This window comes from Macrobrachium rosenbergii, chromosome 12 (genome assembly GCF_040412425.1).
Source record: "Macrobrachium rosenbergii isolate ZJJX-2024 chromosome 12, ASM4041242v1, whole genome shotgun sequence".
Taxonomy (NCBI): domain Eukaryota; kingdom Metazoa; phylum Arthropoda; class Malacostraca; order Decapoda; family Palaemonidae; genus Macrobrachium; species Macrobrachium rosenbergii.
Window position 1 is genome coordinate 102,505,347 of NC_089752.1, and position 24,513 is coordinate 102,529,859.

The 24,513-nt window shown below is 41.5% G+C and overlaps 1 protein-coding gene across 5 annotated transcripts in view; it reads right to left on the minus strand.

Moving 5' to 3' along the window:
- Positions 1-24,513, minus strand: part of LOC136843798 (zinc finger protein 568-like) — a 51,053-nt gene that overhangs the window by 18,966 nt on the left and 7,574 nt on the right. The window contains exon 2 of one of the 5 annotated variants that reach the window (XM_067112547.1): positions 22,442-22,672. The exons of the other annotated variants lie outside the window; for them this stretch is intronic. The gene's annotated coding sequence lies outside the window, so the exon portion shown is untranslated. The remainder of the gene's footprint in view (positions 1-22,441; positions 22,673-24,513) is intronic. 5 annotated transcript variants of the gene reach the window in all.

The following is a 24,513-nucleotide window of genomic DNA, read 5'->3' on the forward strand; positions in this document are numbered from 1 at the left end:
TGGGTGCAGTACCAATACAACAAACAAACAGACAACGCACTACCCATTCATTAAGACTGGTGGTCACTCCAGGTACAAAGTACCCCCAGGCTCCCCAAAAAACTTGACACCTTACGTCAAGGCTAAGAGGCAGATGAGAGAAAGAATGCTTCCTATGCTTCTTCCCCCATTACCATGCTAGCCACTGATAATGGCCCCAGGGTACTGCAATTATCAAACACTGTTTCGACTTCTTTCAAGTAGTGAGACACGAAGATTGATTTGCACCTCCAAAAGGTATACTGAAGAATGGACAAAAGGGACAAATTATGCTTGAAAGTGAGAGAGGGAGAGACTGCACGGACTTCATGCACTCTCTCTCTGAATGAAACAAAATGTCCTCCTGAATCTGAGAATGCACCTTGGAAATCAGGTACCTTAGGAAGAATGACAATGTGTTCTTTGAAAGAGGGCGAGAAGGATTCTTGACAAAACACCAGAGGTTGCTGTATGGCCCTCTGATCTCGGTCCTTTGCAGGTAATATCTTAGGGCTCTGACAGGGCAAAGAACCCTTTCCTCTTCCCCCAGGCCCAGGATTTCCATTAAACTCTTAAGGTGGAAGGAACAAGGACAGGGCTTGGATGGGTCCTCACTTTTGGCTAGAGAGCCTAGGGCAAAAGAGCTCACTGCATCTCCTTGGGAGAAGTGTACCCTCTTGTCAATAGCTTGCAGGTCACTTACACCATTTGCAGTCGCCAAAGCTATGAGGAAGAGTGTCTTCTGAGTGAGGTCCTTTAGGGAAGCGGAACCAAGGGGTTCGAAAGGTGGGCCTGTGAGGCACTTGAGCACAATGTCTAGGTTCAATGGAACCAGATCTCCCTTCTTCTGTTTAGAAGTGTCGAATGACTTGGTGTCATTTAGATCCAGGTTTGAGGACAGGTCCAGGCCTCTAAGCTTAATCGATACCCTTTAATGGTGGAAGAGGACATACCTCTAGAGGTCCTCAGATAGAGGAGGAAGTCTGCTATTTGTGTCAAAGATGTCTCAGAAGACGAGATGTCATGTCTGAGACACCATCTACGAAAAACTGTCCACTCTGCTTGGTAAACGTCGCAAGACGATTGTCGTTTGCATCTTGCGATAGCTTCTGCAGTTACTCTTGACAAGCCTTTTGCTCTGACCAGTTTCCTGACAGCCTGAAGCCTGAGAGAACAAGAGTGGACAATCTTCGGTGGTATCTCCTGAAGTGGGGTTGTTTGAGTAGCCACAGTTTGTGATGAAGTAGCCTCCGGGAGTCCATCAAAAGCCGTAGAAGGTCTGGGAACCACTCATTCATGGGCCAAAACGGGCCTATGAGGATCATCAAGATGTTGTGGTGCGAGACAAACTTGTTCAGCATTTCCCTCACCATGCTGGAGGGTGTTTAGAAGACGGGCATCTGAAGTGGTCCTTTGGGTGCTTGGGGTCTAAAGGAGGGCGTTCAGGAGAGAAAACTTCTGGCGAATCCCATAGGTGCGAGGGAAGTTTGGCGCGGCAAAGATGGAGGGATCCACAAAGTAGCTGCAGGAAGGCTGTGGACTGTGAAACGCCTCTTTGTACCGCTTAACAGGCAGTGGAGAAGAATGACCAATGTTGTCCGCAAGCCTCTTCAATGGCCGGGATGAATCAAGAAAGCGCCTATGGCGCCTGTGATCGGAATTGGAATTCGAACTTGATGACAAATGACACACATCCAGAGACATGCCTTTCTAACAGTCATCTATTGAAACCTGGGTTTGTGCAACAGGCTCCACTGAGGGGGCAACTACCCGTGGGCAAACCCCACCTGCCTCCCTTGGACTTCTAGTATGCCTTCTCTGAGGGTTGGGGAGCAGGACAGAAACCTTTGTCTATGAGGGCCGGCGGGACGTGAAGCCACCTTCTCCACTTGCACCTCACTAGACAATTTATCACAAAACACATTGTCCATAAGGACTTTCAGAGATGCCCCTATCTCAGACAAAGTATGCACTACCAGATTTAACTTATCAAACCTGGATTCAAGGTTGGCAATGGCATCGGTGAAGGAAGCATGGGAGCAAGGCATGGGAGTAAGTGGATTGATAGTAGGAGGGTTGGGAATATGAGAAAAGGCAGGAACAGGGGAAGATCTGACTTAGGCTTAGGGTTAAAATCTAGGCTAATAGAAACCCTACTCTTGGCCCTAGAGGCCACCTTTCTCTTCCGATCCCTTTCAAGCTTACTAAGGTGAGATTCAAGAACCTTCCACTTTTTCTCATCCCAATCATTGCACTCATCATGAGTACAGTATTCTCCTTAGTACACACTTGCCCTCTACAATTACTGGACATAGTGTGCGAATCATAATATACCTTAGTCAGTCTAGTTCTACAGCCTTCACTACAATAGCGAACACCAGAAGCACTCGAACCAGACATAACTAATTCAAAAAGCTGACAAAAGCAAACAAAAGCTTGAAGGCTACACAAAAGCGACAATACTTCACCAAATTCCAGCAAGAATAACCAAAAAACCGGTGAAAATGCTGCAGCAAGCTCAACGATCTTGGTCGTGAGAGAGGAAAAACAGAATGATGCTACCGGTTAAGTCATTCCAACGCTCCTGTTAAGTGGGCAGGGCTTGTCACCTACACTATCAAAGTGCTATTGCAATTTTTAAATAAAAGGTTTCCACATGAGGTTAAACTACAGCTATGTAATTACTTAAGTAAGATACTTTATTTGAAAATATGTATAGGCAGTCCATGGTTATCAGCAGGCTCAGTTGTTGGCGATACAGTTTTACGGTGCTTGTCTAGCGATGAAAATTGGCGATTTTGGCGCCAATTTCCACTTATTGGCATCAATAATCAGGTATTGGCACCAATGCATACCTAACAAAGGCCTCGATTCCCGCTTATCGGCGCCGATACATACCTAACAGAGGTGCCGATCTCCGGTTATCGTTGATAAGTCTCGAAAATGTTATTGGTGCTGATAAGCCCCAAAAATGTTATCGGCGATTTTTGCTTATCATCATGTCATCGAAACGAAACCCCAGCCGATAACCGAGGATTGCCTATACTGATTTCACTGCCTAACTGGACATTTCTCATTTTGTTGAATGAAAATATCTACAAAATTTTACCTCTGGAAGGCTCCAGAGAGGGCTAACTGAACACTTTGCTGGTAAAAACTCCAGCCTCAGCATGTTTAATTGCCTGGTTATACCTTTTATTCTAAAACCAAATGGGTGAGGTTGCTTGGGGTAATCTTCATAAAATTGCCAATGCCTTTCATTATTTTATTATCAAAACAGTTTAACCAGACCACTAAGCTGACTATCAGCTCCCAATGCCTTTCATTTCTGACACAAATGCTGGTTGACTTGAACTGGAACACTGTCTACGAGGGTGAAGCAGAGGTACTTCTGACAGGACCTATGAATGGGTATTTGGAAATACGCATCCTTTAGGTCCATCAAAAGCATAAAGTCACCCTCTCTGGTAGAATCTAGAACTGAGTGAACCGTTACATCTTGATCCAGGTCTGGTGAACGAACCAGCTGAATGGAAGGAAGTCAATGACTGGTCTTCAACTGCCTGCTGCCTTCTCCACTAGGAACAGATGGCTGTAAAACCCTAGAGACTGATCTTTCATGACTTCCATTGCGCCTTTCCAAAGCATCACATTCACCTTCTCCCAAAGGATAAGATCCTTCTGCAAGCAGAGCACATAAGGCTGGAATCAAACCGGTTGAAAAGTGAGGGATGGAGGAAACTTGAAAAGTGGTAGATACCATTCCCAAAGGGCATCCACCACCTAGGTTTTGGCACCAAGTTGCTGCCAAGTTGCTCCACGGCTCAACAAGCACTCCCCCCTCCCCACCAGACAGGGCTGAAAAGGATGTGGCTGCACACCTTTCACTACCGGGGAAGAGAAGGCTGGGTTTCTCTATGAGGGGCAGAGGAAGTCTGGGACTTTCTTTGACCTGAAGAGGAAGGGCCAGCCTGACCAGAGGGTCAGGTTGCAGTACTATGCACAGACCAAGAGGTCATAGACATTGCCTGGTGGACAAGCTCATCATTGTTCTTGACCCAAAGCCTCTCCACTACGCCTCTACCTCAGTCAGTGGAAAAAGAGAAGGGGATCCCAGCATCGGTCCATTCCTGAGTGTCAATGCAAAATCTGGTCCAACAAACCCCAAGAGTTGAGACATGACCACAGCTCTCCTCTTCAGCGCCAGGTTTGATCACAGGTCTACTGTCTGCTGGGTGAGGTATGCAATGGCCATACCTCCAGGCAGCATCAGTCTCTTGAAAGTAGAATCCTCTGCCATGCTGGCAGACGAGCCTGTTTCAGTGGACCAGGAGCTTTTGCCAGCCCAGGTAGGGGTACTACCAAGGAATCCAATGTAGTGATTTCACCCTTGCACTTGGCAATGGGTGCACCAGTACTTGCAGTACCGCTAGTGAGAGTCCTGTCAGCCCTCTGCAGCAGAGGACTGACCACTGGAAGCTCAATGATACTTCCTGCAGGGATATGTAGCAGACCACTTTTTCTTCTGCTTACTAGCTGTGAGAAACAGGACTGGATATCCTCCCTCCCTTGGTAGCTCTCTGCTGAACCAACAGTAGGAGTCAGCAAGGGGGAAACTGCTCCCTTGGGAGTAGCAACAGCAAGTGGAAGGAAAGTACCAAAGAGGGCTTCCAGTGTCACCAGTGAAGAATATTACAATCTGAAGAACACCATGGAGATGACCTCCTCTCTCTTCTCCTTGGAAAATTTCACCAACCATTCAGACAGCTTGACACTGCACTTGGAACACGGGCTAGACTGATTACATTCATGCCTTCTGCATGAGGTACAGTGTGTGAAGGGTCTACCTTGATAGAGGAGAGGACCCTATTACAAGGCCAGTCTTTCCCTGGACAGCACCTGAAATCCTGAGGCTTCCTCTCTGAGGTGGATGGCTTAAGTGATTGAAGGGTTTGTGGCACATAAATCATACTCCTCAACAGTGTCAGTATGTTTAATTTAACGTAAATTAATTTGTTTTGAATAAGCCACTTTGGCAGTAATTATTCTTTTTGGAACGTAATGACCCTGTTTCCTCCTCCCCCGACATTTCTGACTTGTTGTTTAGTTTTAATTACAATGAGCTTGTTTTATTTTCACGTGTGGTTTTGGCTTCTCGTCCGGACCTGTATTCGGCGCTGTTTCTCGAGGAGTGAGAGAGTTGTTTTCTGGACCTTTAGCATTGTGTGGGCCTGCCTTATTCTTGATTGATTTTGAACTATCTCTGGATTACGATACCTGCCTTTCATCAGTTGCTGCTGCTTTGGGAGATTGATTTATTCTTCAGTCTCGCCCTTGGTCCAGTAACACTGCCAAGGGGACCTCTCTGCCAACTGGTAAGGTGTGATTGCCTGTCGGACGGCCGTGTCCGTTGATCGTCTTGCGACGTTAAAAGTGATTCTATCTTCTGTCTTCGCCCTTGGTTCAGTAATACTGCCTAGGGGACCTCTCTTACGTTTGGTAAGGTCTCAGTATATATATTATGCCCCTCGACCCGTGATTTGAAGGCCGCGTTTGCCTCTTCTACTGTTTACAGCTCACTTAAGGGAAGCAGTTTTTTTTTTTATAAACATTTAGTCTGTATTAAGTTAGGTTATTCTGTCTTTTCGACATCCTATTACTTTCAGGGCCCTCTCTTTAAAAGTGTAATTGTATAGCCTATCTTAATTTGGTGTAAGAGTGTTTATTATTCGATGTTTTCAGTGTGTGGTTGATTTTTGTGTTCATTTAATGTATTTTGTAAGAGGCTCAGTGGTCATTTCTTTCTAAAAAGTTTGTATTAAATATTAAGGTTTTATTTTCAGCTTTTACTTATCCTCCTTGATTCCATCTCTGTACACTCTGTTGCGGCCATTCCACCTATTGTGGACTTGGTCGATTAGTGACTTTATTTGTATTTTAAGAGACTTGTGTATGTTTGATGGGCGTGGGCCCATAACATTTAGCGACCTTTGCCAGGATTTGTCGGATCCTGTAGTCACTTGAGTGTATAGAGTGGATTCTTGGGGTGTTTTGCAGCATAGTAATACCTTCTCTCCTATATTCTTGTGTTGATCGGTGTTTATAATTTTTTTTTCTTGACCGTGGTAGGATATTTGTGTGGTTATTGGTGTTCAGTGTATTGGTTTGTTTTTGGGTATATTTTGTGAGATACATTTATATATTTACTTGTGTGTAATTAATTTACTATGGCTGATTTGAATATCCCGGAGCTCTTGAGTGGAGAGGGGTGGCAGGACAGGTTGGCAGAATTGAATAAGCCTGATTTAGAGAGTGTAGCAGAATTTGTTGAAATTGAAAATCCTGGGTCTGTTAGGAAGGGCTTGTTGCTGCTTAATGTTTATGAAAAGGTTAAGGTGATGAAGGCAGACGGTAAACCAGAGACTAGGCAGGTGGAGGAAGCGGTGTCAGTAGAAATTTTAGATAGGCAGATTCAGTTGAAAAGAATGGAAATAGATCTCCAAAGGTTGAAGGCTGAGGAGAGAGAGAGAGAGAGGCAGCACGAACTTGCTATGCAAGCATTGAGTAATAGGGGTTCTTCTTCCCAACATAATGTGTCTGCAATGCCTTGTATTAATCTAACTGAAGCTCTAAAGTTAGTCCCAAATTTTCAGGAAGTTAACGTGGCAGAGTTTTTTGTTTCTTTTGAGAGAATAGCTTCAAGGTTGGAATGGCCAAAAGAGTATTGGACCACTCTTATTCAGAGTAAATTGTTAGGTAAGGCCCAGAAAGTTTACGTTACCTTGGACGAAGATCTGTCTTCAGATTATGATTCTGTAAAGGCCATAGTTTTGAAGGCTTACGAGTTGGTACCGAAGCTTACCGACAACGCTTCCGTAATTTACAGAAGGAAAGAGGGCAGACTTTTGTAGAGTTCGCCAGGGCTAAAGAGCAATTTGCTGGCGACTGGTTAAAGTCTAAGGAGGTGACAGACTTTGAGAAATTAAAAGAATTGATTTTGGTTGAGGAGTTTAAAGGTCCGTGCCTAATGAGGTGAAGGTACACCTCGAAGAGTTAAAATTAGAAACTTTACAGGAGGTGGCAATTGCAAGTGATGAGTACCTCCTCTCTCATAAAAATGTGATAGGGGAAGTACCCAGAAATGAGAAATCTGGTTGGGTGAGAGTTAACAGGAGTAGTAATCAGAACAGGTATAATAGGCCTAATGTTAATTATGGTTCTCGTACTACACCTGTTAACAGCTATAATAGGCAGACCACAGATAACCCGGAGAAATTGAAAACTTTGACTTGTTTCTTCTGTCATAAGAAGGGACACGTCAAGAGCATGTGTTATGCATTTAAAAGGTCACAAAGGACCGAAAGACGTCCGGTAATGGCCATTCGTAGGAATGAGAACGAGTCAGTGGCTGAGAACTCTAATAATCAGTGACTAGGCAATAAGTCACTGGCTCCCTTTTCAGAAATTTTTGTCTGATGGTTTTGTTCGCTCTGGGAATTCGACTGAGCAAAGAAAGGTTAAAATTTTTGCGTGACACTGGGGCTGCTCAGTCTTTAATTCTCAGAGAATCCTTACCTATTGATTGGGAATGTTCAAATAAGGAATATGTTTTGTTAAGTGGTTTTCCAGATACGGTCAGGTCTTACCGGTTGAGAGTTTTTATTTATCATGCCCGTCTTTTTCAGGTTATTTAAAACTGGCCATTATTGATAAATTTCCTATTAAAGATGTGGATTTGGTGTTAGGGAATGATGTCGCCTAATAAATAAAACTTTCCCTATTGTATTAAGTTCGGTAATGAAATTTCTGTAGTCACTCGATCGAAGGCTAGTAGTGTTGACTCGGCCGAGTCGGTAGTTGATGTTGATTTGAGTAGTTTAGATCGTAGTGATAGCTTAGTTATAGATAGTGGTGTGTTGGATAATAAACTTAATTGGACTACTAAGGAACTTATTACAGCTCAGAAAGCAGATTTTAAAGACCTGCCAGTTGAGTCTGGCGAAATTACTGATTTGACTGTCCCTCGATTTAAGATAATTAATAATATTTTGTATAGAATAAGTAGACCTTTTGATGCCATTAACACAGGTTGTGAAATTGTTAAACAGATTGTGGTTCCTTTTGTTTATCGAAAGGAGTTAATGGCATTAGCTCATGAAAATGGTTTGGCTGGTCATTTTGGTGTTTTTAAAACCACTCGTAAATTGTGTGAAAATTATTTTTGGCCTAAGATGAAAGATGATGTTAAAAATTTGTAAATAGTTGTGATGCATGTCAAAAGGTCGGAAGCCTAATCAACCAATTCCAAAGGCACCATTACATCCTATTCCTGTTGTTTCTGAACCGTTCAGAGAGGTAATTATTGGCGTGGTTGGTCCTCTGCCGAAAACTCGTAGTGGCAATCAGTATATTTTAACAATTATGGATAGGATGTCTCGATATCCTGAGGCAATACCACTACGAAATGTAAAATCTGTTAAAATTGTTGAAGTATTAATTGAATTTTTCACCAGGTTCGGAATGCCCAAAGTAATTCAGTCCGATTGTGGGTCTAATTTTCTGAGTAAATTATTTAGGGAGAAGATGGCTGAATTAAAAATTAATCATGTGACTTCTTCTCCGTACCATCCTGAAAGTCAAGGTGTTTTGGAACGATTTCATCAAACCATGAAGTCTATGATAAAAAAGTATTGTTTGGTTAATGGTTCTGAATGGGATAAGGAACTACCTTATTTATTATTTGCATTTCGGTCAGTGCCGAGTCAGTCTTTAGGATTTTCACCTTTCAGCCTTATTTTTGGTCATTGTGTGCGTGGTCCATTGGATGTGGTTCGTGAATCTTGGGAGGGGGACGCCCCTGATATGAATTTATTAGATTATGTTAGTAATTTGGGTGATAAATTAACGAAGGCTTGGAAGTTTGCTGGTGAAAATTTATTGTGTAGCCAAAAGAAAATGAAATACTTTTTGACCGAAAGACTAAGGAGCGTAATTTTGTAGTGGGTGATAATGTTTTGGTATTGCTTCCCATTCCAGGAAACCTTTAAAAGCTTCATTTTCAGGACCGTGGAAAATTTTAAAGAAAGTAAGTGATGTTAATTATTTAGTTGAAACTCCTGAAAGGAGGAGACCCTACCAGTTATGTCACATAAATATGTTAAAAGGCTTATAAAGGTCGTGACAAAGTTATTCCCGTGGCATTAGTTGGTGATACTACAAAGTGTAACGGTATTACTGTAATTCTTTTTCTTTTCCAGACGTGAGTAATTTTGATGATGATTGTTTTGATGGTGCCGAATGGCCTAATGATAATGAACATTCTTTAGAAAATTTTTCAGAAATGGTTTCACATTTGAATTTAGTAGAACAGGGATCTTTGAAAAAGTTAGTTTTTAGTTATAAGGATTTATTTTCGGATGTTCCAGGACAGACCACTGTCCTTGAACACGATGTGGATGTGGGTAACGCATAACTCCGGTAAAACAATCCCCTTACAGGTTAAATCCATTTAAAAATGATGTTGTGGATAAAGAGGTTGATTATATGTTACGACACGGGCTGATCGAACCCAGCAACAGTCCGTGGTCTTCACCTGTTGTTTTGGTAAAGAAACAGGATGGTCAATTCAGGCTTTGTTTTGATTACCGCAAAGTCAACGAGGTCACAAAGCCTGATAGTTATCCTTTACCCAGGATAGAGGACTGTATTGACAGGATAGGGAATTCAAAATATATAACTAAATTTGATTTGTTAAAGGGGTATTGGCAAGTTCCGCTGTCTAAACGGGCACGGATTTGTCAGCGTTTGTAATGCGCCGACTCTACCAATGTAAAGTAATGCCTTTTGGGATGAAGAATGCCGCTGCAACCTTTCAAAGGTTAATGAATACTTTGGTCCAAGGTTTAGAGGGTGTGTTGTTTATATTGATGATATTGTAATTTATAGTGATGACTGGGACACCCATCTTAAACGTATTAAGGCTTTATTTCAGGTACTTAGGAAAGCTGGTTTGGTTATAAACCTAAAAAGAGTGAGTTTGCCAAAGCAAAGGTTGTATATTTGGGTCACGAAGTAGGATTTGGGAAAGTGGCTCGAAACAGGCAAACGTAGACTCTATTAGACATATTGAAATACCGAAGTGTCGCAGGGATGTCAGAAAGTTCCTTGGTTTAGTAGGGTATTACCGTAGATTTGTTAAGAATTTTCTGATATCGCTGAGCCCCTGACTAATTTATTACGTAAGAATGTGACTTTTGTATGGACTAATGATGCCCAAAATGCCTTTGAAAAGTTAAAGCAGGTCCTAATGAATTTCCCTATTTTGAAAGCTCCTGATTTTTGACGTTCCTTTTTCGCTTGCTACTGATGCCAGTGATGTTGGGGTTGGAGCAGTTTTGTTGCAGGAAGATGCTCATGGAGTATCTCATCCTGTTGCCTATTTCTCCAAAAAGTTATCCCGGCACAACGGAAATACTCGACTGTAGAGAAAGAGACTTTGGGATTAATTTTAGCTGTTAATCATTTTCAGGTATATTTATCCTCTACAGGGACTCGATTAAAATATTAACGGATCATAATCCGTTGGTTTTCTTGAACAGGTTTAGGAATAAAAATCAACGGTTGATGCGTTGGAGCCTCCTGCTCCAGGAATGGAATTTTAGCTTTTCACACATTCCAGGCAAAGTAATGTTGTCGCTGATGCGCTGTCACGCATCAGTGACTGATCGATGGGTTGATTTGAGAAAAACCTTTTTGTTCTTCGTAAAGTTGTTTTGTATATACTTATATTAATTGATTTGATTAATCCTATAAATTTATTGAATGTACAGGTTTCCAGGTGTGTTGTAATAATGTTGTGTCAGGTGTTTTTGTTTATGAAATAATTTAGGATTAAGTACTTAAGATTAAGATGTTAAATATCGTGATTTACAGGTTTTTCTTGATTGTCGTCTTTGATTAAGAGTGGTTAAGGGTACTTTTGATTTCTGTTTATTTTAGTATGTGTTATTGGTGGAGGCTAATTTTAAGGTGTTACCATTGTCTTATGTATGTCCAGGTTAATTTTAAGGTGTTACCATTGTCTTGTATATGTCCATTAATGATGTGTGTATTTAAGGCCCAAACCCGTTTAGTGTGAGGACGCTCTCTGAAGTGTAGAGGCACTAAAACTGAGTGAAGTGAAGTGAAAAGACGCTCTTTGAAACTCAGTGAGTTGCAAAAACAAATAGTGTTGAGTAAGGACGCTCTCTGGAGTGAAAAGAGGCATTATTGGAAAGTGTTGTGAAGGGCCACAATATTGAGTGTGTCGTAAAATCATGGATATGTGAACGGTGTGTTACGTTTTTTCTTATTTTTGGTGATTGATGGTTAGTTTTTATGAATCATTAATCATATACTGTTATGTCCCTGTTCTTTATTTGTGCCAGTGGTCCACATTAATTCTTTCTTTACAAAGCTTAGATAGGTCACGGGCTCACGGGTCTGTAGCACTACACAGCCGTTTTTTAGGCGCTACAGGCTGGTGTATGAGTGGTGACCTAGACTAAGTTAAGGTTAATTTATTAAGGTTTTGGTCCTTATTTTTGTTTGACTGATATTTGTGTTTTCAGAATAATTTAGCCAGGTCACGGGCTCACGGGTCTGTAGCACGGCCGTTTTTAGGCGCTACAGGCTGGTGTATGAGTGGTGACCTTGGTTGCGGTAACACTAGCCCCATTGTGGTCGATTTATAGTTTTGGTTGTTGGTTAGCTAGGTTTTAGTCTAATAATAGGTTAGTCTTGTTAATATTGCTGTTCTGCTGACCTGTGCCCACCGCTCCACTTGTGAGTTCATGGGGATATTACCATATTTCTTCATATGTTGATACTGATGTTATTTTTGGCGTGGTCATTGTAAATTATTTACTTGTATTAGTTTTAAGTCATAATATTAAGGTTAAGATTTGATATCTATTGACTATTGAAAGTGGTACAAAATTTTTGCCACTAATCTATTTTTGGCCGGCAATGTGATATAGTATTTTCAATCACTTTTGAGTTTTGTCATTGGACTTGAATTTTTCTTATTGTCCCTGTTTTATTTCATATAGATTGAATTGCTATGTTTGTTTTTGATATTAGCATTTTTATATATTTCTTTGAATTTTGAGTTAAGTTCAATACTTTGTAGAAAAATTTTCTTGTGGAAAATTTTTTTTGTTGGGTGAGGAGGTGTCAGTATGTTTAATTTAACGTAAATTAATTTGTTTTGAATAAGCCACTTTGGCAGTAATTATTCTTTTTGGAACGTAATGACCCTGTTTCCTCCTCCCGACATTTCTGACTTGTTGTTTAGTTTTAATTACAATGAGCTTGTTTTATTTTCACGTGTGGTTTTGGCTTCTCGTCCGGACCTGTATTCGCGCTGTTTCTCGAGGAGTGAGAGAGTTGTTTTCTGGACCTTTAGCATTGTGTGGGCCTGCCTTATTCTTGATTGATTTTGAACTATCTCTGGATTACGATACCTGCCTTTCATCAGTTGCTGCTGCTTTGGGAGATTGATTTATTCTTCAGTCGCCCTTGGTCCAGTAACACTGCCAAGGGGACCCTCTGCCAACTGGTAAGGTGTGATTGCCTGTCGGACGGCCGTGTCCGTTGATCGCCTTGCGACGTTAAAGTGATTCTATCTTCTGTCTTCGCCCTTGGTTCAGTAATACTGCCTAGGGGACCTCTCTTACGTTTGGTAAGGTCTCGAGTATATATATTATGCCCCTCGACCCGTGATTTGAAGGCTGCGTTTGCCTCTTCTACTGTTTACAGCTCACTTAAGGGAAGCAGTTTTTTTTTATAAACATTTAGTCTGTATTAAGTTAGGTTATTCTGTCTTTCGACATCCTATTACTTTCAGGGCCCTCTCTTTAAAGTGTAATTGTATAGCCTATCTTAATTTGGTGTAAGAGTGTTTATTATTCGATGTTTTCAGTGTGTGGTTGATTTTTGTGTTCATTTAATGTATTTTGTAAGAGGCTCAGTGGTCATTTCTTTCTAAAAAGTTTGTATTAAATATTAAGGTTTTATTTTCAGCTTTTACTTATCCTCCTTGATTCCATCTCTGTACACTCTGTTGCGGCCATTCCACCTATTGTGGACTTGGTCGTTAGTGACTTTATTTGTATTTTAAGAGACTTGTGTATGTTTGATGGGCGTGGGCCCATAACAACAGTCATACAAGAATATATTATAAAAAAATAAGCAAGCATGCAAAAGGAGAGCAAATGGTAAGTCAGGCAGAGAGTCCGAAGAGATGTCTGTAGACAGTAGCCAGAAGCAAAGTAGGGTGCGCACCAACAGTTGGGCAGGGCTTCCCCATACCTGTCAATAGTTAATAACCTTGTTTGAAAGTTAAACAACTGTTCCAGCTTGCATTCACAAGCTAAATCCTATGTAAAGAACAAAGTTTTGTATTTGTGTAGGAAAAACATGAAATAGGCAAACAAACATGAAATCAGGGGAGCAGGCTACTCAACTACATTTTCAAGAATTACTCACAGTAGATAGTTCACAAAGCACTAGCCGGCAACCAAGGAAAGACTGAGCAGTGGAAGGTGTGAGGCATATTCCCCTTTTCAGTCCCATCTCCATCAATTAACTACCTTGTTACCAATTTAAACAACTCATCCAGCTAATACTGAAGGAAACTCCTATATTTTATGGGTATAGGTTTCAATTTCCATAGACAAAGTAATTTTTGCTATGTTTTTATTTCTGAACAGAACAAGAGCAAAAACAGTAAAAATGTAGCTTTTGTTACATATTCTCCTTCAAAAGACCCTAGGTCTGCCACTCTATTTGTATCCCAAATTTATCAAAAATTTGCCAAAACATCTACTGCATTTAAGACATTAAGCACAAAAGCCTACACTAAGCTAGTTAGCCACAACAAATTTCCAATATTTATTAAGCTACCTAGCTTAGGCTAGGTGACCAAAATATGGGTAAGCAATACACTTTATTTTCTCATAAAACATAAATACTTATTCTAAGATATATTTAATTTAATACATACCTCCCCATTATATAGCTTCTACTTCCATGCCAGTGATAGTTCAACAGATAATCATAAAATGAGAACACCCGGTTTTCTAAGAATACTCGTCTTCTATCCATCTACGTACTTTCCCCATTCCCCCACCAGGGGACCTATAGGTACAAACACTCATAGCCAGTCAGTCTATTTATATAATGGAGAGGTAAGCATTTAAAAAATAAATCTTAAATTAAGTATTTATATCTTTAAAATGAACTTTACCTCTCCATTATACATTTGAAAAAGGAGGTGGGCAAAGTGGAAATCGGCCAACCCTTTAAAGGTTACTTAGTAACAAAACATTTTGTACAAAAGTGTTTGTTTACCCAGTGAATTCAATCCATCGGCTATTACTGCCGCCTTAAGAGGATTGTCACTCAGGTACGAGACCCTCATCATGAATATACCTGATGTCTCTTTGGAGGGTGGCCCCCTTCAGCAGAGGGAGGGGTAGGGTTACTGTGCCAAAATCCTGCAGAGCCAACGATGGATAACTAACAAGTACATGCGTACAAAAATTACATTTTTATGATAAAATAAAGTTTTATACATACTTACCCCGTAATTACTTAGCTAAGAGTTTCTACTCGACAGCAACTTAAATTTTGAAAATTCGCAGTAGCACTACTCTTTTGTTTATGTAGGTGGCTAGCCCTGCCAACTTTCAAGGTAAGAGAGGAACAACTCAGCCAAGAGCTAAATTTATTTATGCCCCAAAAGTCCTTGTGAGGGGAGGAAGGCGGGCTCCGTCATTAATTACTGGGTAAGTATGCTGTATATATATAAAACTTTATCATAAAAATGTCATTTATATATAAGTAACTTACCCAGTAATTACTTAGCTGAATCCATATTGACATGCAGCAGGATTCATGGACATAATGTACCCCAAAACATTAATAAAGTTAATGAATTTGAGAACAGAATAAAAATGGCCTCGCATTGACACAATTCTTATTGCTCCTCACCTGGTGAGAGAGCTTCTGCAGGTAGATACTGCCTCTGGTTGGCACTCATCTCAACCTTACAGCAATGTGGCAGTATAGCCAGGACTGCCTCTACTGAAGTGGGTACTTCCCAGCGAAGGAGTAGTCCGATAGCTAACGAAGCATTAACATAAGCTTTGTGACAGACATTTCCGATCCCCAATAAAGCAAACAATATTGCCCCTGCCCAGGGCACAGTACAGTAAACATAATAACCAGAAGAAAACACACAGTCACCTACAACTTTCAATTAAAACACATATATCCAACACCCAACACTAAAAACTGGTGGGCACTCCTGGTACAAGTAACCTCCAAGCTCCCCTAGGACTCAACACTCCAAGTCAAAGCAGAGATAAAATAAAGGAAGGAATACTCCCTACACTTCCTCACCGAACACTACGCCAGCCACAGACATAGGTCCTAATGTACTGCATTTTTCATAGACTGTTTCTACGTCTCTCAAGTAATGCATTATGAACACTAATTTACATTTCCTGAATATAGACTATAGAACTGAAGAGAAAGGGAAAGAATATGTTTAAAAGCCACTGAGGTAGCAACTGCCCTCACATCATGGGCTCTTACCTTCAAGACAGGTAATTCATCTCCATTAATCTGGGAGTATGCCTCCACAATGAGGTCTCTCAAAAGAACAAGAGCGCATTCTTAGAAAATGGCCTCAAGGGGTTCTTCACTGAGCACCACAAGTTACTTTCCGGACCTCTGATCCTCTCTTTTCGCTGAATATAATATCTAAGAGCCCTCACAGAGCACAGATTTCTCTCTTCCTCTTCTGTCCCTAAGATGTCAGATAAACTTTTAATAGTAAAAAGAACAAGGCCAGGGTTGCGCCGGGTTCTCATTCTTTGCAAGAAAACTCAAGAGGAGGGAACACACTGCATCCCCTTGGGAAAAATAAACCCTTTTATCCACTGTGTGGATTTCATTAACCTCTTACCAGTAGCTAGGGCCACCAAACCAGTCTTTTTAGTAAGGTCCCACAGTGAAGAAGAACGCATGGGTTTGAAACGGGTACTCGTAAGCCATTTGAGGACTACGTCCAGGTTCCAAAGACAAGTCTCTTCTCTCTTACTCTTGGTAGTGTCAAACAACTTAATCAGGTCAGAGAGGTCCTGGTTTATTGATATTCTATGCCTAAATATGGAACTAAGCATAGATCTATACCCCATTATACTTGAGGAGGAGAGGCTTCTGAAAGATCTTAAGTATAACAGAAAGCCTGCTACTTGCACTAAAGTGGTCTTAGAAGATGAGATGATGTGACTTTTACATCAGAGTCTAAAGATCGCCCACTTAGCCTAGTAGACTTTGTCAGTAGACTTATGTCTACATCTAGTGATAGCTTTTGCCACAGCTCTAGAAAAGCCCTTCACTCGTATAAGTCTGCTGATAGTCGAAATCCTGTCAGGGCCAGAGTGGATATGCCCTGATGGAACCTCCTGAAGTGGGGTTGTCTGAGCAGACTCAGAATGGCCGGCAGGAGTCTTGGGAAGTCTACAAGGAGTCCGATCAGCTCCGGGAACCACTCCTCTTCTCACTAACCTTTTGTCACATAAAATTTATGATAATATTTCTGAATGTACTACATCTATTAGATCCTAAAATTACAATATGTTAAACCTACCAATGAAGTGTTTGCACAAAATTGTCTGTCTACCAGCCGTCAGCAAATTTGAGAATCCATTGACAAACATCTTCAGGCTTTAAGACTTTTTAGAAAAGAATGTAATTTTCGGGCGGTGACAGCTATTCAGTATTGTGAGGAGTCTATTAGGGATGCATTTATTAGTGGCCTACAGTCACCATTAATAAGGCGGCGTTTACATTTAGCAACCAAGTTTGGCCAAGCTAGGGTGTTAGAGTCAGCCCAGAGAGATTCCGAAGTTTATTGTACCACCCTACCTTGTCAGGCAGTAAGTGTGGCAACACCTGAACAAAGACCCGCCAGTCCAAAAGTTTTAGAGGAGCCAGCTCCAGTGATAGCATCTGTTACTGCTACATGTTTCTTTTTTGTGGTTTTCCCAAGCACCCCTTTTGAAATGTCCTAGATGAGAGGCATCCTGTCATAAGTGTCATAAGAGAGGACACTTTGCTAAGGTGTGTAGTGCAAACTTAGCAACTAATGCTTCTGCTGATTATAAAACCTTAGCCTGCACTAGTGCAGCTACTCCGAGCTCTCTCTCACAAGCAGTGGTAAAAGTTTTTATTAAGGGAACTGAAAAAGAGGGTCTTATTGAAAGTGGCAGCTCTGAAAGTTTTATCCATCCAGATGTAGTTCAGTGTCTCTCTCTGTCACTCATAGCAGCAGATCAGGTAAAGTGTCTATGGCATCGACTTCCCTTTCAACCAAACATCAGGGTTTTGCCAAGTGGATCTCAGGGTTAGTGGCAGGGATTATCACAATACTTTATATGTTTAGCTGTTCTGCCCCAGTTATGCTCAGATGTGATTCTCGGACTAAATTTTCAGTGATTACATGGAAGTGTTACCCTAAAGTACGGTGGTGATTTGTGGTCTTAGCATCTGAAAGGTGGACCCACCAAAGCTGTTTGCTAACCTTAGAGCTGACTGTCATCCTATCTCAGCCAAGTCATGCCGGTATTCTTATGAGGATCGGATGTTTATTAGGAAGGAAACCCAGAGGCTATTGAAAGAAGGTATCACAGAACCGAGTAATTCCCCGTAGAGTGCACAAGTAGTGGTGGTAAAGGATGACTAAAAGAAACCATGGTTAGCTATTGACTACTGTACTCTGAAACTATAACAAATTTACACTTCTTGATGGGTATCCCTTACCCTGCATTGATGATACGTAAATTAAATTGCTCAATATTGCATATTCAGTACTATACACTTAAGGAGTGCTTATCATCAAGTTCTCATAAGGAGTGATGATAAACCATATACAGCATTTGAAGCAGATGGTGGACTGTATCAATTTACCAGAGTCCCTTTTGGTGTTACCAATGGAGTAGCCTGTTTCCAGAGGATTATGGATAATTTTATACAGGAAGAGCAACTCAGAGGAACCTATGCTTATTTGGACAACATGACGATTTGTGGTAAGTCACAGGAAGAACATGATATTAACCTTGAGAAATTCCTTGAAGCTGCTGGGCGGAAAAACATTGTTACGAGGAAAAGTGCATTTTTGCAACAGACAGGCTGAAAATTCTTCGTTATGAAGTGGGGGGGGAGATATGTCCAGACCCTGAACGACTCAGGCCTTTGTGTGAGCTGCCTGTACCTCAAGGCAAGAAGTCACTTCATCGAGCTCTGTGTCTTTTTACCTACTGTTCTCCCTGGATTTATAGTTTCTCAAGAAAAGTTAGTCCCCTAAGTACTACCACCTCATTTCCTGTAATGAAGAAAGCTGAAAGTGCTTTTCAGGTTCTCAAACTAGATATCGAGAAATCTGTAGTTCAAGTTACTGATGAAGACCAACCACTTGGTGTAGAAACTGATGCATCCGAGGTGGCTGCTGCAGCAGTTCTCTCTCAAGTGGGACGTCCAGTGGCTTTCTTTTCAAGAACATTTCAAGGTCCTGGGAAGTGCTATGCGGTAGTTGAAGCAGTTCGTCATTGGAGACATTATTTAACAAGTAGGCGTTTTACAATTAGGACAGACCAGAGATCGGTGAGCTTTATGTTTGAAGCATAAAAGTAAGATTCAAAATGACAAGATAATGCGCTGGAGGATGGAATTATCCTGCTATGATTCTGAGACATTATATCGAGCAGGCCCAAAAACACATTTCTCCTGACATCTTCTCTAGGTCCTTCTGTGGTGCAGTGATCCAAAACCAGCAGACACCAGTAGCTCTCCATGAAGCTCTGTGCCACCCGGGAGTCACCAGATTATATACTGTAATTTTGTGAAGTCTAAGAACACACCCTACTTAGTAGAAGTGCGACAAGTAGTCCATTCACATAGAGTTTGTGCCTGGTGTATGCCAAACTTGCACTGGCCTGAGAAGACACACCTTATACAGGCTATTCAGCCATTTGAGCGATTGAATGTTGATTTTAAAGGTCCATTTTCTCACTGTAGTTGATGAGTAGTCACGATTTCCTTTTGCATTCCCTTGTCCCGATATGACAGCTTCGACAGTTATAATAGAGGCCCATCATTCACGAATAGACTATTTCAATAATTCTTGACAGGTAAGGACATATCACGCAGCAGGACAACTAGTTACAACACACAGGGAAAAGGTCAAGCTGAGAGATTCAATGACTCCATATTGAAAGCTATTACAATGTCATTGAAGTCAAGGGGCCTAGATGTTCGATACTGGCAGACAGTTTTACCTGATGTGCTCCAATCTATACGCTCACTATTGTATACTGCTACTAATGCAACGCCCCATGAGACTCATGGGTTACACTCAACGATCCTCTACTGGGACTTCTGTACCCACATGGTTATGACTGCTAAGGCCTGTCCTCTTGAAATGTCATGTGCGAGCTAACAAAACAGATCCTCTAGTGGAGGAAGTAGAACTCCTTCAAGCAAACACTCATTATGCCCACATTTGGCACACAGGCGGTGACATGACTACAGTATCTACAAGACATTTGGCTCCGGTGGAGACCCCTGTTACCGAGGAATTTCAGAATGCTCCAGTAGAAGTTGTGGAAAATGTTCTACAGTCTCCAAAGAAGTCATCAGACAATACTTCAATTAAAGCCGAGGAACCTGTTCAGCAAGATACTCTATTACTTCCAAACTCAGCTCCAAGAGAGGAATCTCCAATACTGAGGAGACCCGAATGTATCCAACGACTCCTATAAGGTTTGAGTAATTTTGACAAGCGGGTGAATGTTGTGATTGGTATTTTGTAGGTTGGCAACATTGTACTGCAGTCCTGTTCTGTGGATATGGCAACACTGCCAGTAGAAGACAAGATGTAAACATTGTGGGCACAACTGCCAGCGTCACGTGATACCTTTTTAATAAGGTACTACTGTAGTTCACTTGGATAAGCAACAACATTTACATCACAATAAATGGGAAGTGGTGTGTGGGATACTGTATTTGCATTCTTTTGTTGTTTATGTCTGTGGATGAGAATATACTGCACTTCTTTAGTTCTTACAAAACTTTTCTTTTGTGTTCAAATAAAGCCTAAAAGCTAAGCCTAGTTTCATGACAGTGTTCTGACTGGGAAAAGCGCTTGGGACTGTCCCAAGCACTGCACGACAGCTGGAGACTACAGGAAGGCTCTCTAAGCCTTTTGCTGGGTAGTGGAGGGGACTGATCCTGGAACATTGAGCACCTTTTCAGAGGGTGCGACTCGTCCGAAAAACGCCACTGGTGCCCCTTACTCGGACTCAAGTCTCCGGAGCTCGAAGAAAGATGATGAACACCTGAGATGCCTTTCCAGTGGCTGTCTTTTGTCAAAACCTAGGACGCAACATGTGTGACTGAGGGGGTGACTACCTGTGGGCAGATCCCAGCGACCTCCCTTGGGCCTCCAGTATGCCTCCTCCCAAGGCTGGAGGAGAATGGCAGTGACCTTCGCCTAAGAGAGTTGGTGGGACAGGCAGCCACCTCCTCCACTATCAATTCACTTGCACTAGCACTTTTCTCACTGAACTTATCCATAAAGAAATGCATAGATTCCGATTTGGGCCACAGAACTTGCGAGCAGACTGAACTTTTGGTAAAACCTTTGCTCGTGGCTGGTAAAGCGGTCCGGATCAAAAGTGCAGGAGCCAGGAGATGGAGTAGGTGGAACTGGAGGAGGGCTGGAAATGGGAGAAATTAATTTAGTAGGAGAAGAGACAACAGGCACATTAACATTACTAGACGTACAATTAGAATCCTGGCTAGCTGAAGAGTTTACTTCAGCTCTAGAAGCCACTGTCCTCTTACAGTCTCTCTCTAATTTAGAGAGGTGAGAAGCTAAAGTCTTCCATTTTTTCTCATCCCACTCTTTACACTCCTCACACGTCAATTCAACAGAACATACCTGTCCCCTACATGCAGTGCACAAGGTATGCGAGTTGTAGCAAGCTTTAGTCAATCGAGTATTGCAGCCTTTGCTACAATACCAAAAACTAGAAGAGTTTAGAAAGTCTGACATGGTCAACTAGCAGTAAAGTAAAAAATCAGTAAGTCTCCAAAACAGAACTAGTCCCAATAATAATTTTCACTGAAAATCTATCTAAATGATCAATGCCAGAGGTTACTGGGTCAAAAATACTTCACCAACAGGGAAGATCTCAACCAAAGAATTCAAAGTCAGCTGCGTATCTTAACACTGTGTGTGCCTCAAGCCGGCAGAAACAAATTAAGCTCTTGGCTGAGTTGTTCCTCTCTTACCCCAAAAGTGAGTGGCGCTAGTCACCTACATAAACAAAAGAGTAGTGCTACTGCGAATTTTCAAAATTTAAGCTGCCGTTGAGTAAGAACTCTTAGCTAAATAATTACTGGGTAAGTTACTTGTATAAAAAGGTATACAGTAATTGTACTTCTAATCCTCAATACCTCCAAGCTTCCCAAACCTCAACATCTCCAAGTACCTCCAAGCTTCCCAAAAGCCACAAACAGGTTTTAAAAGCAGTAGACAAAAAAAAGGCTACCAATCAATTCAGGCTACAATATCCCCTGCAGAAACCAGAGGGGGTTAATGCTCTGCAATGATCTTATTTAATCTCTGCACCATGAAGATAAACCATAGCAAACAACATTTTATGATACAATAAAGTTTTATATATACAGGCATTGCCCGGTTAACAGCGATCAGGTTTTACGGCGCTTGTCTAGCAACAAAAATCAGCAATTTTCGGTGCCAAAACTCGCCGATTTCTACTTATTGGTGCCGAAACTGGTAAGCCCCGAAAACCGCTGAGAAAGTGCCGAAAATCGCCCGTTTTTTGGTTAGCAGTGATTTTCGGTTATCATTACACCCTCAGAACGGAACCCCCGTCAATAACCGGGGACTGCCTGTACTTATCCAGTAATTACTTAGCTAAGAGTTTCTACTCGAACGGCAGCTTGACTTCCACGGTAGCAATTCTTTTGTCTGCATAGGTGACAAGACCCTGCCCATTTTCAGGGTAAGACAGAGGAACAACCTAGCCAATAGCTAAATTTGTTTATGCTAACATGTTCATGTGTGGGGAGGAGGGTGGGCTCCATCCGTAATTACTGGATAAGTATATATAAAACTTTATTTTATCATAATGTCATTTTTATATAAGTAACTTACCCAGTAATTACTTAGCTGATTCCACATTGAAAGGTGATGGGGAATCATGGAAAACAATATAATACCCCAACACATGATAAGTTAATGAACTAATATAGGCTAGCATTGAGACAATGCTTGTTGTTTCCTTACCTGGTGAGAGAGCTGCTGCAGGTATCTTACTGCCTCTGGTTGGCGCTCATCTCAACCTGTAGTGACGTGGTGGTATAGCCAGGATCGCCTCTACTGAAGTGGGATACTCTGCAGCGGAGTACTCTGAAGGATGACAAAGTATGCAGAAGGAACTTTGTGGCAAAGGTCATCACTGAAGGCCAAAAAAGCTCAGACATCTGCCCCTGCCCAGGGCACAGTACCGCTCTACAACTGAAACCAAACAAACATCACCTACACCATATAATTAAAACACATGACCACTACCCAACACTAAAACTAATGGGCAATCCAAGTATCTTGTACCCTCCAGGCTTCCCCAGGACTCAACACCATGTTCAAGGCAAAGAGAAAGTAACATAGGAAGGGATACTTCTAAACTTCCTCACCCAACACTATGCCAGCTACAAACACAGGTCCCAAGGTACTGCGGTTCTCGTATACAGTTTCAACGTCCCACAGGTACTGCATTGCAAACACCGTTTGCTTCTCCAGTACGTTGCCTGTAGAATGGATGAGAGGGAAAGGTTGTGCTTGAAGGCTACTGATGTAGCGACTGCCCTTACATTGTATGCCTTAACTTGTCCTGGTTCCCTGTAACTCCAAGCCAAGAGGGAGTAAGACAGGACATGCCAAGGACAAGGCAAGAAAACAGTGGGGGTGTTGACCCTTCCTCCGACATGGAGAAAAAAAAAAAAATCACTCCAACAAGACCATTGGGAGGGTAATGTAGAAAAGGGAAAAAATAATATAACAATAATAATAAAAATGAAATTCTTATAATAAAATTAAGTTTTATTTATTCTTACAAGTAATTACATAGTTAACGTTTCTAGCATTGGCAGCTAAATCTGAAACTCTCAGTAGTGATTCTTTTGCTTTGGTGTAGGTTTTAACCCTGCCCACTTTCAAGGAAGAGGAGGAACAACTGAGCAAATGGTTTCAATCTATTTTTGCCATTACAGTATGTCCATGCAAGGGAGGGCTCCCATTCTGTAATTACTTGGTAAGTATAAATAAAACTATTTTACTATAAAAATGTCATTTTCATATGTGACTAACCAAGTAATTGCATAGTTGATTCCACACTGACAAAGAGGTGGGATACATGGACTACTCTACCCCAAAACATTATTTAATGTAATGAATTTGAGAACAGAAAATTTGCTAGCATTGGGACAATGCTTGTTTCCTTACCTGGTAAGAGAGCTGCTGCAGGAAGATACTGCCTCTGGTTGGCAGTCATTTTACTCAGTAGAGGCAAGGGGGCATGGCCCTGGATCGCCTACTACATCAGTAGCAGATTTACAGTGAAGGACATCACCAAACGCTAGTAAGTTATACAAAATTGCCCCTGCCCAAGGTGCAGTACTAAAACAAGACAACCAGATAACAACGCTGTTACCTACACCAAAAAAATTTAAAAAACACCATCACCGACAAAGGACCCAAAGTACTGCATTCACTAAAAACTGCTTCTACATTCCTTAAATAGTGGGATGCAAATACTGATTTACATCTCCAATACATTGCTTGGAGAATGTCTGACAGAGATAGGTTATGTTTACACACTAATGATGTAGCAACTGCCCTGATTTTGTGTGCTTTAACCCTCAGAGAAGGTAAAAGCTCTTCTCCTACTTGAGAGTGGGCTTCACTAATGAGTTCTCTTAGGAAAAAAGAGCGCATTCTTCGTAAGAGGACGCGAAGGATCTTTGACCGAAGTCCACAGACTACTTGAAGGTCCCCTAACTTCTCGGTCCTCTTCAGTAGAACTTTAAAACCCTTACAGGGCAAAGAGCTTTCTTCCTCCCTAAGTCCTAGTATTTCTCCCAAATTCTTAACCTTAAAAGAATGAGGCCAGGGTTTAGACAGATTCTCATTCTTTGCAAGAAATCAGAGTGTATAGGAACAGATCGCGTTTCCTCCAAAGAAACCGATCCTTCTATCTAAGGCCTGTATCTCACTAACCCTCTTAGCTGTAGCGAAGGCTACCAGGAAGAGGATCTTCTTAGTCAGATTCCTGAGAGAAGAGGTGCTGATAGGCTCGAAAG